The sequence below is a fragment of the Balaenoptera musculus genome, chromosome 6 (genome assembly GCF_009873245.2).
Source record: "Balaenoptera musculus isolate JJ_BM4_2016_0621 chromosome 6, mBalMus1.pri.v3, whole genome shotgun sequence".
NCBI lineage: Eukaryota > Metazoa > Chordata > Mammalia > Artiodactyla > Balaenopteridae > Balaenoptera > Balaenoptera musculus.
Window position 1 is genome coordinate 86,652,205 of NC_045790.1, and position 14,739 is coordinate 86,666,943.

At 35.2% G+C, this 14,739-nt stretch overlaps 1 pseudogene; it reads right to left on the reverse strand.

The window, feature by feature from the left end:
* Positions 1-13,112, reverse strand: part of LOC118896397 — a 28,715-nt pseudogene extending 15,603 nt beyond the window's left edge.
* Positions 13,113-14,739: the final 1,627 nt, after the last annotated feature.

Here is a 14,739-nt window from a genome sequence, read left to right on the forward strand (position 1 = left end):
TTTAAGCCAAATGCTCATGACTATTCCTTTTATTTGGTCTTTCAATGTCTCCGAAAGAGTTTCTCTTAGCCCAGAGGCTGGCACAAAGGCAAGAGTTAAGGTTGACTAAGTAAGTCCTTTCATATGTCCCTATTACTTATTTAAACCAAGATATTGGAGTAGCTTTCAAAATATTTTGAAAAAAAAAATCATTTGAAGCTAATTATTAATAAAAGAGAATTATGATTAATCCAGCAACAAACATTTAATAAGGATATATATGAATATTTTTCTAAACAGTACATTCATTAGGAAAACAAGTTTAATTTGTTGAAGGCATCATGAAATCAATATAACAATTTCTCTGACCAAACCTTTATGGATGGTATAATTTTAGACTATATTTATTATAAATACTCTTGTAAAAAACTTCCAGCCAAATTTCCAATTACATTTCAAAACAGGACTCTATCCATAGTTAATGCAATTTTGGCTATGCCATGTTTTCAGGTAACTCTGAAAAAGGAAAGCACAAGACATTTTTCAGCAGAGTTCGTTTTCATGAGACTGCATAACATCTTTGCTGACCAAACAGGTTCCAATAATTTGTGCCTGCAAGGCTTTTTTAATGTCTTCCCCGTACTGTATCACTATGTAGCTGAGAAAATGCTTTTCTGTATGAAAAGTGGTACAAATCCTACTCTCAGTTATACATGCACTGAATACCCAGTACATAAGCACATACTACATTTCATGTTTAAGTTAATAAGAAATCAAATATTGATAATCTCCAGGGAAACTCAAGACACTATTCATACTGGACACTCAACTGTAGTTACAGTAGATAGTCATCCATTTGTAAACATCAAAGAGTTCACATCTCAAAGCAGCATACATTTATTGTTACGTAAAGAGTAAGTTAAGACTTGATACATGGCGGGTAAACTAAAAGGCAGTGCCAAAATTCATATTGTTAAAAAGAAACTTGAGGGGAATTCCCTGGCAGTCCAGTGGTTAGGACTCTGTACTTTCACTGCCAAGGGCCTGGGTTCAATCCCTGGTCTTGGTCTCCTGGTTGGGGAACTAAGATCCCACAAGCCATGAAGTGCAGCCGAAAAAAAAAAAAAAAGAGAAGAAAAGAAATTAACTATGAATAGAAAGATACTTGAGCATACCTAATTTCCCTAATCTCTCTTAAATATAATTGAAATGCCAATACTATTATTAAAAGTATTTATGCATATCATAAAATTTGTGTTATCACTAGAAATATGCAAAAGTGGTCTCTCAAAATATGTCAAAATTAACATGTCACTGTGCTTGACATAGGTAAGACTGTAGGGGAGGCCAAGATAATGCTGTGTGTGTGTGTGTGTGTGTGTGTGTGTGTGTGTGTGTGTGTAGTTTAATATAAATTGTTTCATATATTGTTATACAAAAATAAATATGTATTTATTTATTATAAATCCATGTAATGCATGTATTTTATCAATGATATATGCTTATCTATTAATTTATGTATGAATATACATCATCTAAATAATGTGAAGATGCAACATGAATGATACATGTTATATGAGTGATGCATGAATAACATGCTCAATTGAAAAGTATAAACTATCCATGTATACACAATGTTGTATAATAAAATAATGAACGGTAAACACTAGAGGTGATTCAAATAGAACTGTCCAATCTAACTTGAAAGACAAACTATATAACAGAAAAATAAACAAATGATAGAGAGATAGATAGATAAGATATATATAGAGAGAGATAGATAGATAGATAGGAAGAAAGAAAGATAGATAAAGCTCCTAGAAGGATACCAACCAAACTTGTAGTAAAGAGAAAGATAATTTGGGAAAAACTAAAACGGAATAAGGGCCAGATGTGAATTAAATTACGATAATTACAGAATTTTTCTAAGGAATACTAACCAAAAAGATGCCATATCCTGTAGCTTGAAGGATTAATTCCACTGAACGTGTAAGAAAGAAAATTTAATATAAAACCTTCAAGCTTATAGAGGATAATGTAAAAATTTCCAAAAATGTTTTATGAAGCCAGAATTAACCTGGCTTAAACATTTTAGAGTTAAAAAACAAAAGTGACCTTCTAATTTTATTTGTGAATTCATATTTTTTAAAGCCAACATATAATTATTATCAAAATATGCCTACTACATAGCACTATCTGTATGGCAAACTGTGATTTGAATTATGAAAAAGATAATAGTAGGAAATAGAGGTCACAGAAATGAAAGTAAACAGTCTAAGGAGACATATAATCATCGAAAAATTGACTATGGCAGATCATTTCTGAAAATAAAGAAAATTCTGATTGTGAATTTGAAATCTTTTAGAGAGTGTTATGTACAACAACTTTTGTTGGCAATGTTTTGAGTAAATGAAAATAAAATCTGTATTTCTTGCTCAGACTCTCGTAGGAAGAAGAGAAAAGAGCAGCCACAGAAGTTAAGAATACTGCTTAGGGGCTTCCCTGGTGGCGCAGTGGTTGAGAGTCTGCCTGCCAATGCAGGGGACACGGGTTCGAGCCCTGGTCTGGGAAGATTCCACATGCCACGGAGCAACTAGGCCCGTGAGCCACAATTACTGAGCCTGCGCGTCTGGAATCTGTGCTCCACAACAAGAGAGGCCGTGATAGTGAGAGGCCCGCGCACCGCGATGAAGAGTGGCCCCCGCTTGCCGCAACTAGAGAAAGCCCTCGCATGGAAACGAAGAACCAACACAGCCATAAATAAATAAAAATAAATAAAGTATTGTTCATTTAAAAAAAAAAAAAAAAAAAAGAATACTGCTTAGGAGCCAGAAAACAATGAAATATACTGGAGTATGGACCAACTTCTGAGTGGAAATAAAACATGGAATTTTTTTCCTCAAATACTCATGATAAAGGTGGTAAATCTTGAAAAAGTGAGGGAGGCTATATTGTCTATTACGTGAAGAGGAGCCATATAAAAAAAGATATCAAAGGATGGTTCAGCAATATGAAAAATTCTATTAATGTAACGTTCCATGTTAATAAGGTAAATTCAAAAATACATGATCTGAAAAGTCTTAATTTATTTCAGAGTAATTATTTAAAATCAAAACCTCTCAGTGAAACACAGCATTCTATTTAAATATGTTCACTATCATCACTACAACTCATAACTATGGGTTTTATACAATATAATAAATCATGAAGAGGAAATAAGACCTATAATTTAAAAAACGAAATGGCAAAAACATTTATGATTTGAAGATGACATGACTATCTACTTGAAACCTGGGGAGAATACACTGAAAACAATTATGCTATCTAACATGAAAGTAAAATGGGTAGTTACAAAACAAATACATGAAAAGTATAGTTTCCCTATATATCTAAATTATCCTGAAAAAAATGCAATAGAAAGCAAGACCTAATTCATAAAAACAATAATTGTAATGAACAATATCATAAAAACGAACAAGTAGCTAGAATCACCAATATAAAGGAAGCTACACAAATTTTTTTAGAGACACAAAATGGGACCTGATTGACTCCCTAACAGGAAACCTAAAATTAGTAAGATGTTAATTCTATGCAAATTAATATAATATATAAATAAATACAATTCTAATATAATAATAAGTACTTATTTTATGAAACTTTAAAATAGTTTTATATTCAGCAGGAAGAATAAAACTTTGAATAGAATAATTTTTTACAAAAAAGTGAAATCAAAAGAAACTTGTTCCCCAATGTACTAAAATATGACACAGATATAGTAATTACAATGTTATAGTTCTGGCATAGAGACTAGTAGGGCAAGCAATGGAAAAGAATTGTGAGCAAGAAAGTTATAGACATATATATGAAATTTTTCTTGATATTTAGATTTCAAATCAGCAGGGAGAGAAAAGGATTTTTTAGTAAATCATATTGTGATAACATAATCATTTGGGAAAATAAAATGAACAGCACACTTTCTGTTCTAGAACAGCTTCAGACTATGTTCATTTCATTGAAATACCAGCTTTCAACATTTCTAATCTAGATTAGGCTGATTAGGATCATATGACCCCTACAGAGGTCAAAATTCTGACAGTTGTCAAATGTGCAGTACATTAGTCTCTACTAGGTTACTTACACTATTTTACAACTGAAAATATTAAAGGGAAGAAATCTGATACTTTCTTTTTTAACTTTTTGAGGAAAAGTGACACTTTCCACTGAATATATCTCATTATCAGTTTACAAAGGGTTTAGTTCCATTCATTCATTTCCTTAATTAAATATTTTGCTAAATGCCTAACATGTATGAGTCACTATTTTCATTTCTATGATTTTATTTTGACTTGTTTTGTTCTCTTGACACATATACTATTACTTGAGAAATTAGAGAAAATATATCAGCAAACAAGGACCTCTGCTATGTGAAGAAAGTGGTGGAGCTCAAGCGAACCTGGGCTATCAAACTTCAGAGACCACTCTGCAATATATCCTCTCATAAACAACAACATAATCAAGACATATTATAGCAGGATCAAGCACTGCAAAACACTGCAAAATTCTTATTCCTTAAAGAAACAAACATCCATTCTGGATGTTCACAAAGAAATAGAAATGGTTGAGTGCAGTTGAGGAGACACTGGATTTCAGGTACCTATGTCAATGAGAATCCCCAAAGCAGATGGCAAATAGTTAATTATAAGAGAATAAGAAGCACAGAAGAGAGAATGGAAAAAAAAAATATGGACATTTGGGAGTACTTACTGAGTAGAAGATAACAGAAACATTAGGAATAGCTACTTCCTTGTTTATTTCAACTTCTGCCACAAATTCTTTTAAATCAGTGGGTCAGCACTTTCAAAATTTCCTTTCCTTCTTTATTCAACTTACTGATATCATATTACAAAAATTCGAAATATCAATGCTAATTCTTAGGAATTATTTTTTCTTTAATTCATAATACAAGTATTAAATAAATCAAGTATCAATATTTATATTTTTTTAATTTTTTTTTTTTAGTGGTTTGAGAGATGGAAATTTAAAAAATATATATTTATTTATTTTTGGCTGCATTGGATTTTCATTGCTGCGTGCAGGCTTTCTCTAGTTGCAGCGAGCAGGGGCTACTCTTCATTGCGGGGCACAGGCTCCTCATTGCGGTGGTTTATCTTGTTGCGGAGCATGGGCTGTAGGCACGCGGGCTTAGTAGTTGTGGCTCGCAGGCTCTAGAGCGCAGGCTCAGTAGTTATGGTGCATGGGCTTAGTTGCTCCATGGCATGTGGGATCTTCCTGGACCAGGGATTGAACCCGTGTCCCCTGCATTGGCAGGATGATTCTTAACCACTGCGCCACCAGGGAAGTCCATCAATATTTATATTTTAATCCCAATTTATTTCATTTTTGCCCTAAACATTTCCAAGTAATACAACCAAGGATGTTAACCTATTTAATTCTCATTTATAATGAATACATATGTAGTATTAGGAAGTTACTTCAAGGAATATTTATATAACTAAAAAAATTCCAAAGAAGTGTTTGTCTACATATAATGAGACAGCAATTTAAAAACAACAACAATAAAAGAGTATTTTTTATGGCTCCTATTACCTAAAGACCGTATTACCTAAGCTGTCTTAATGCTCTTGACAAGGTATCTGTATACCCCCAAGAGCTATGGAAATCTCTCAAGGCCCCAGTCTTTGGTTCTTTATCTTATTATGCTTTCCTATTTCTGTGTTTTCCCTCTTGGTTTGGATACTGCAATAATCTAATCCCATCTTATGAGAATCTATGCTAAAATTTCTATCTAGCTTTTGAGATCAAGAGAAGTAATATCCATTGTAGTTCAGCAACTCTGGGAATAGTTCCACTATACCCTCAAAGCAATCCCTGATCTCTAGGGACCCAGTGTGACCCTATGCTTTTGTTGTATTTCAGAATGATATTGCAATACTTAGGCTCCCAGTGCCTGAGCCCTGTTCACTAGCTGTGCCTTATTTGATTACAGACTGTATAGATGGCAGGATATTCCCAGAAATGCAAACCCCTGGATCCTTCTGCACCACCCTCCAGATTCCTGTTCTCCTGAATTCTTTCTGTTCAACCAGCAGTAAAGATGAATTTAGAGTACTCTTGTACTTGTACTAAACCTCCAGAAGCCTTTCCAACTTCTGCTTGCCATTTTTTGATGTTTAAATGAAGTATTTAATTGATAAGTTAAAGACAACCTCAGCTGAGAACATACATCATATTACTCTGCTCAGAACACTCCTTTTCACACAAATATGAGCCCCTCCCCCTACACATACTCACAAGGATTCCTGCACATACTGACTATGCAATAAAATCTAGGGGTTCTTTAAATCTTCCTCTCCCCTTTCAAAAAAACAAAAAAAAATCAAGAAAATGTAACTAAGCAGGACCCTGTGGGACCTTTCCTCCCCCCATGTCCTCGGCCTGCCTCTTATTTGTGGAAACCTGTAGTCTCCCAGGCCTCCCCTGAGTCACAAAAGCCTGGCTCAAGAATTAATGATTGAAAGGATGTGAACACATAGTGACAAAAGCAGCAGTCAGGCCAGGAGAACTGGTAACAATTGAACAGTAAATCAGCCATATGGTGGTCGCAGAATCTTTAGTTCCTCTCTGCAGTACTTAGACAACAGTATCTGATACACATTTCCTGAGTTGTTTTACAGATGCTAAAACCCCCACCACATGGAAGAAGTTGACGACTTGATGACCATGAGCACATAGCCCCCAGGCCTATTTGAGCCTGAGGATTGATAATATTATCCCCTATGACATTCACCATCAAACAATTAGAGAATTGTGCACCAGCTGATTACATACCCTGCAACTCCCCTCTCTCACCTTGCCTTTAAAAATGCTTTCCTGAAAACCACTGGGAAGTTTGTGTTTTTTGAGCATTAGCTGCCCTGACCTCCTTACCTGGCCCCTTACAGTAAACACTGCTCTTTCCTTCATCACAACCCGGTGTCAGTAGACCGGCTTTACTGCCACTGGACAAGCAGACCTAAGTTTGGTTCAGTAACAAAACACTCTATGAAAGAAATTCATGAAATATGCTAGAAATCCCTGTACCCTGGGGGAGTATTCCTGCCTTATTTGCTTCAACTTTCATAATATTGCCATCTTTATATGAGGTCCAGTAAGATTCATTCCTAGTGAACCCCCCTAGTTAATCAGTACAGAAAAATTATATGGAAAAGTGTTGGCCTCAGTGAGAAGATACATTTTCTAGGGGGAAGATACATTTTCTAATGCTGTGATTACACAGCATTATCTTAGTGTCTCCTGCCATGAATCCTTGGAAATATATTGCTGTACAATTAACAGGAGCATAGTCTTAGTACGTGGATCAAGCTAGAATTGCTTCTTTAACGGCTCCCTTTCCACACAGAGCTTAATTTAAATTCCCCAATAAAAATTACATATGACTATTCAGTAAAGACTTGGGGAGTTGCTTCAAGCTCTATTATTTTCAAATCCTGAACCCCTTTGCTCTGGTTGGTTGCCCTATGTTCAGCTTCTTCCCTAATGCTGTTCCATTTAAATGAAGTCCAAACATTTTGATTTTGTGATTGCCTTTAGCTCTGTACTTTGCAATTTGGAAATTATCTGTGTCCTACTTCCTGGCTTTAAACCCAGGCCTTTGAAACTTTTTCTATAGACTTTCACTTGTCTTCATAAAAACAGATCTCTAACCTGATTTTTACAGCTACATATTGATTTGGAAGTCAACTAGAAGGTAATCTCCATAAGAGCAGGAATATTTATACTAAAGTATCCTAACATCTGGAGTAATGCATAAGTGCTTAGTTTATATTTGTTGAATAAATAAATGGATGAGGAATCTGTGTTGCAAATATAATTTTTTCAAAGTTTCACAGTTAATTACTAATGGAAGAAGAAGCAGCGGAACCCAGGTTGCCACCCAGGCACTTTCTAATAGACTTCATTGCCTATAGTTTTCTTTTTTCTTCTGGTGACAAACCAAATATATTCATTAAATATTTTTAGTAAACAGTAATTAGGAGGAATTTACTGCACTTTGAGTTTGAGTTTAAAGTGTGAAATTGTAGTAACCAGCCTCCAAGATGGCTCCCAATGATACCGTATCCTGGTGTTCACGACCTTGACTGTGGGCTGAAATTATTGACTCCCTCTTGAACAAGGTAAAGGTCACCTCCTGAGAGATCCTGAGAGAGAATCATCTGACTTGACTCAGTTATGCCATATCAGGTTTCTCACCCCTCAGAAACTATGTGGGATACTATATGTTTTTGCTTTTAAGTTCTAAGTTGTGGGGTAATTTGTTAAGCAACAACAAATAACTAATAAAATCATTTTTAAAATAAATGTACCATCATTTACAACCAAAATTATAAAGTAAAAAATATTATATATATATATATATATATATATATATATACCACATACACATATCTGTGTGTAATATTTATACATTATATATTTTATTGAAGCTGTCTCTATATGTATTACATATGTTATGTATCTGTGGAGTCCCTTAGGTTAATAAGATCATTTAACACAGAGGGGTTTTTCTGAAAATTGTTGAAATAAATTCTGAAGTCATCTAGAATGAAGGCTGCGATCCCCTGTGCTTGGGGGTTTGCCTCACTGTGCTCCTAGATGCCACACAACAGCTGCAGTATTTGCTGGGGTTTTTACAGCAGACATGATACATAGCCGACAGTGACCAGAGTAGTACTGAAACTGAGCAGGACCCTGTGGGGCTCCTGGGCATGGAAGCCTTTCTGTATTCCCCATTTCTTGGGAATAGTCTTCAGCCTCCATGACCTTCCCTGAGTTCCAAAGGGTAGGTTCAAACAGTTGCTAATCAGGGAAGGGAGGGGATACAGAGACAAGGGAGGAGCAGTCAGGAAACAATAGTGCAGCCTTGGGGCGGGGTCCTGGTTCTGACTCAAGGAGTACACATAAAAATATCTTTGAGCTCTTCTGCAGAACTAAAACCCCCAACAAATGGGAGATGTTACTACTTGATGAAGCATTCTTCATTCCAGAGAGAAGGTCACAGTTTGATAGCCTTGAGAACCATAGAAGCTCATCAGGAGACCACCTGTGGCCAGATTAAAGGAATGCAGGCTCTGCACACACCCTGATCCTTATCAGCAACACCGCCCTTGAACCATTGCTATAAACCTCCTCACCAAATTCCCCGTTTGGGACACACAGTTTCTAGGGCATGAGCCCACTGTGTCCCCATTTGCCCGGCAAAGCAATAAAACTATTCTTTTCTATCTCACACAAAAATCTGTCTCTGAGATTCAATTCGGCACTGGCGCACAGAGGCTGAGTTTTCAGCATCAGTACCAAGAAGTATCTGTAGGTCAAAAATGCTGTCATATTACACCTTGAACTTGGCCATTTCTGGATGTTTCCATGCAGATCCTGGAAAAGAGCTCTCCTATGAAGATCATGGAATATTCAAGGCTGTTAATCAGATATCAGATGGTATACGAGGCCTGCAGCAAAACAACTGACTTGCAGCAAAACAACTGACTTCCACTTCTTCGCTGTGAAGCAAACTGCTGATATGCTTCACTACATCTTCAGTCACTAGCTTGGAAGAGAGTTCTCTGACTTCAGCTATGTTGTTCTCCAAGCCTTGAATGAAGAGTGCCAGTCCTCAGTTTTCAATAAATTGCTTGCAGGCAGCTAGAGATTCATCTTCAAGATTCCAAAGTGCTTTCAAAGTAAACAAGAGAGCAACATCATGTGAATTCTCAGTATTCTTTTGTTTTCCTACTGCTACAAGATCCTTGATTGCCATGAAGAGCTTTCCTTTAGGTTGTGAAGTTTGCTGAGGTGAGCGTTGCAGGGCTAGAAAAGAGTTGGAAGCTCACTGCCACTATTTGCATGCCTTCAGAGCCATCTCATAACAAACCTGGCAGCATCATACCAGTCTAATGGAACACCAACACGAATCCTTGTCAAAGCATCACACCAAGGAATTAATTGGTTACTCCCTGAGGGAAACTCCAAAGCTCCAGAAGACTTTGTATTCCATCACATCTTTCAGAACACAATTTCTCCAAGGTAACAATCAGATCTTTCAGGCAGACATTAGTCAGAGTAAGGAGATGCCTCCTCTTGCACCACGTAGCAGCCCAGGGCATCCTTTTGAAAGTAGAGAGGGACAACGGTCTGGTTCCAGAAGCTGTGGTGCAAGAAGTGAACCAGTAAACCATGATGCCCAAGAAGGGAGAAGGTGTCAATTTGGGCCTGGATTCCTGTGAGATGTAATATGGGCCTACTCTATGAATAGGGCACACCGCACTCCTATTGGGAATGTTTTAATATCTACCAAGTTGAAATGACAGGATACAATTTTCTTGATCTAAAGTAAATTTCAAAACTTCCTATGGAAATAATTAATTGAATAATTTAAAAAATGAGAAACTACAACAAAGACATATTCTGATGAAATTTTAGATATTTAAGTATATCAGATAAATCCTAAAATTATCACCACTGGGGAAGGGGGCAGGATATTTAAAATATGGTAAGGCAATGGATTAACAACCACAGAGTTTAAAGAGAAGAGATTTTGATCAAATAATTAATGGCTCCAAGGCAATGCTTCAAATCAAGAAAATAATCAAAATAAAAGGAATATCATAAAACAAGTAGAGATGATAAAAAATAACAAAATTTTCTCAATAATAATCCTTAACATGGTTATAAAAGCATTCAGATGTTACTTCAAAAAACTGCAAGAAAATACATTAATATGTAAGAATAATAATTTGGACCAAAAAAATCTCTGATTATATCAGCAAAAATTCTAGGTAGTATATTTATGTTCAGAGGGGTAGTATTTTTCTTTTTCACTGGGATGATTTTTATTTTTGGTACAAATTGATGCACAGTATCAAAGACAGTGCATCTGTGTTTTTATATATAGGTAACATGTTACCCCCCCAAAAATTATCCCATTACTTAGTACCTTAAAAAAATTCATTTATTATCTCACACAATTTTTTGAGGGATAAGAATTGAAATGAGAATATGTAATTTCAAAATCATTGGAGAAGAATAAAAATGGCAAAAAATACTTTTCAAAAATTTTTACAAAACAAGAACTAGAGAAGGAAATATCAAGGAAACATACAATACAGAAACGTATAATAACTTTATTACAGCAAGATGGAGATAATAAACTTTGATTGGATCCAAAAGCAAAATCTAACACTATGCTGCTATAAAGGAAAATGTGAGAAATAAATGTTATAATTAAGTGGAATTAAGGAATTGCCTGTTCTCATTCTTAGCCCTCAGAGCCACTCTCCAGCAGCAAAAATAGATCACTAAATTGAACAAAATAATTGAAGTCTTCCCGAGTCCCTAAGAAGTCAGATGTTAAAAATTGTTGTAATACTTTCCATTCCACTAAATGAATAGAAGAGAAACTAAATGCCCTAAAGCACAATACAAGGGACCTATTGATTAGAAGTATGGGAGAGGGTTTTTACCTAAAAGGAAGAAAAATATATCACTTTAGAAAATTATATCATTTCATGTAGGATCAATCAAACCAAAAACCATCTATCAGTAAGAATAGTGTTTTAAAGACCACAATTGAGATCTTAGGTTATTGCTTTGAATTGGGTTAGAGTATTTCATTCCTCACTTAATTATGCTTACAAGCCTGGGAAATATTGATGATCATCCAGCAGAAACCTAGGGCATTCCTAAAGCTAGTAGACTGACTATTGAGGGCATTTTCTGTTGAAAGGATTAAGGGATCAAGCTCTCTTCTTGTGAGCAGGGACATAGTTTTCTGAGAAGTGAAGGGTATCGTTTGGTGTGAAGAGATAGCAGTCATTCAACAAATAGTTATTGTTTTACCTTATGTTTCACACAAAGTACTGAGGATAGAGTAGTGAACAAGGACTACAATGTTCCTCTTCTTCATGGTATTATGTTCTAGTAAGGTAGCTTAGAAAGTCAACATAAAAGGCATCAATTAATTGGGGATTATACATTCAGAGAGTGACTGGGAAATTCACCTAAAAAGAGTGGTCAGGGAAGCCCTCTCTGAGGATGGACTGTTTTATCAAACCATAATGAGATACAGCTAGGTACACAAAATTTCGGGGTTGTGTGGGGAAGAATTCCGGACACGGAAAAAATGTGTAAAAGCCCAATGGTAGAAATAAGCCATGCTTTGTACAGAACAAAAAGCCGGACAGAGTGGCTGTAGCATAGCGTTAAGGAGGACAGTGAAGAGTGAAGTTTTAAGAGACAGATATTAGCTGTATTATATAGACCACAACAACATGTTTGGATATTATTCAAGGAACAATGAAAAGCCATTGGATAAATTTAAGCGTATGGAATGAGGATGGTAACTGGCAGAGGGTGGAAAATGTAGGGCTGCTAATTTTTTTTTTTAAGGCTACTCTGTTTGCTACGCTGAGAATTAATGGGAGGGGAACCACTTAGAAAGCTACAGTTATAAGCTTAGTGAATATTAGTATACTTTTAACCAGGGAGGTAACAGGAGATATGGAGAGAAATAGACTCAGTATATATTTATATTTGAGATAGAATCAATAAGACTTGTTAATGAATTAAATAGGGTAATAGGGGAAGAAACAAATGAATAAATTAACTACTAGGTGATTTGGCCTACCAAACTAGGTGAAAAGTCTTAGTATTCATGTATACAAGAAAAACTGGAGAAAGTAGTAGTCTTGAAGAAATGGAGAGTGTGACTTATAATTTTGTTTTGTACACTTGTAAATCTAATAAGTCTATTAGATGCACAAGCGATGATGACCTTTAGATGTACAAATGAAGAAAGCTGAATATAACATGATATATATGTACATACATATACTTTTTGAGCACATATATATGGATTATATATTAAATTATATATACTAAAATTACCTTAACAGAGGATGATTTCTGTTTTGCCAGCTTCACTGAGGCATAACTGACAAATAAAATTTATATACATATATTTAAAATATACAGCTTGATGTTTTGATACATGTAAACATTGTGAAATAATTACCACAATTAAGCTAATAAATATATCTATTACCTTGCATAGTTACCATTTTCGTTTCTTTCTTTTTTTGTCATGAGAATGCTTAAGATCTATCATCTTAGCAAATTTTGAATTTCAAGTATACAGTACAGTACTGTTAACTTTAGTCACCATACATACTGCATATGTGTATATATATATATATGCATTATGCATATATATTACATTATATTATACTATGTACTATATATACTATATAAATACAATGTACCATATATACTATGTAATATGTATACAATGTACTATGCATATATATTGACGGGGTTCAGGGCAGGGTGTCTCAGAATGTGTCATTTTGGCATGTGAATTATGGATTATTTCAAATTTTAGACAATCAAGGCCCAACAGACTCAAGAAGAGCTTTTTACCTACCCCTTAACTGCCTAAAAGAATTTAGATAAGGCACCTGTACCAGGAAGAGAGATATTACCAAAGATAACTTTATTTTTGCATCAGAAAGACTTAACCACATAGCACAACAAACAGGCAGACATATGTTTACCAAACATATGCTCTTCCCATCTTCCTGTGAATTGTCTTAATCCCTTTTGAAGTTCCAGACCCCTCCCCCCTTCTCTTTGGCTCAGGATGGCATATAAATCTTAACCATCTGACGGTCAGAGAGCTTGGTATCTTTGGGATTCCCATATGTATGAAATTAAATTAAATGTTTTTCTCCTGTTACTCTCTCTTTTGTTACAGGGGTGTCTTAGCCAAGAACCTAGAAGGATAGACGGGAAATTATTTTTCCTCCCCAACAGCATACTACATTAGATCTCCAGAACTTATTCATCTTGTATAACTAAAACTTTGTGTCCTTAGACCAACATTCCCCCATTTCCCCATGGCCCTAGCCCTTGGCAACATCCATGCTACTCTCTGTATCTATGACTTTGACTACTGTAGATCCCACATGTAAAATGTTTTTATATACAATGCATACAGAGTGTAGGTTAAGTTTCAACTTACTGTCTCCACAAGTATTTAAAATTAGGTTAATTATTTTCTGATGAAATTTGTTAAATCTAGAACTTAAGAACAAATGGGATAGATCTCTCCCTGCCCAGATTAAAATTCTAGGAAACTGTGAAACAATCTCAATCATTATCAAGGAAGAAAAGATAGTAAAAGTAGAACTCTGAAGTATTCAGAAATAAATGGCAATGAGAATGCATAATATTAAAACTTATGGAATTCAGGAAACATTTCACCAATGGAAGATATACTTCCTTTAATTTATTATGGGAGTAAATAAAAATAAAGTCCTACTCAAGATGCTTGAAAATAAAACAAATAAACCCACAGGAAATATGAGACTAATTTATAACAAAGTCATTAATGAATTAGAAAACAATGGACTTGCAGAATGGCCATCATTAAAAAGTCTACAAATAACCAATGCTGGAGAGGGTGTGGAGAAAAGAGAACCCTCCTACACTGTTGGTGGGAATACAAATTGGTGCAGCCACTGTGGAAAACAGTATGGAGGGTCCTCAGAAAACTAAAAATACAATTATCATATGATCCAGCAATCCTACTCTTGGGCGTATATCTAGACAAAACTATAATTCAAAAAGATACATGCACCCTTGTGTTTATGGCAGCACTATTCACAATAGCCAAGACATGGAAACAAC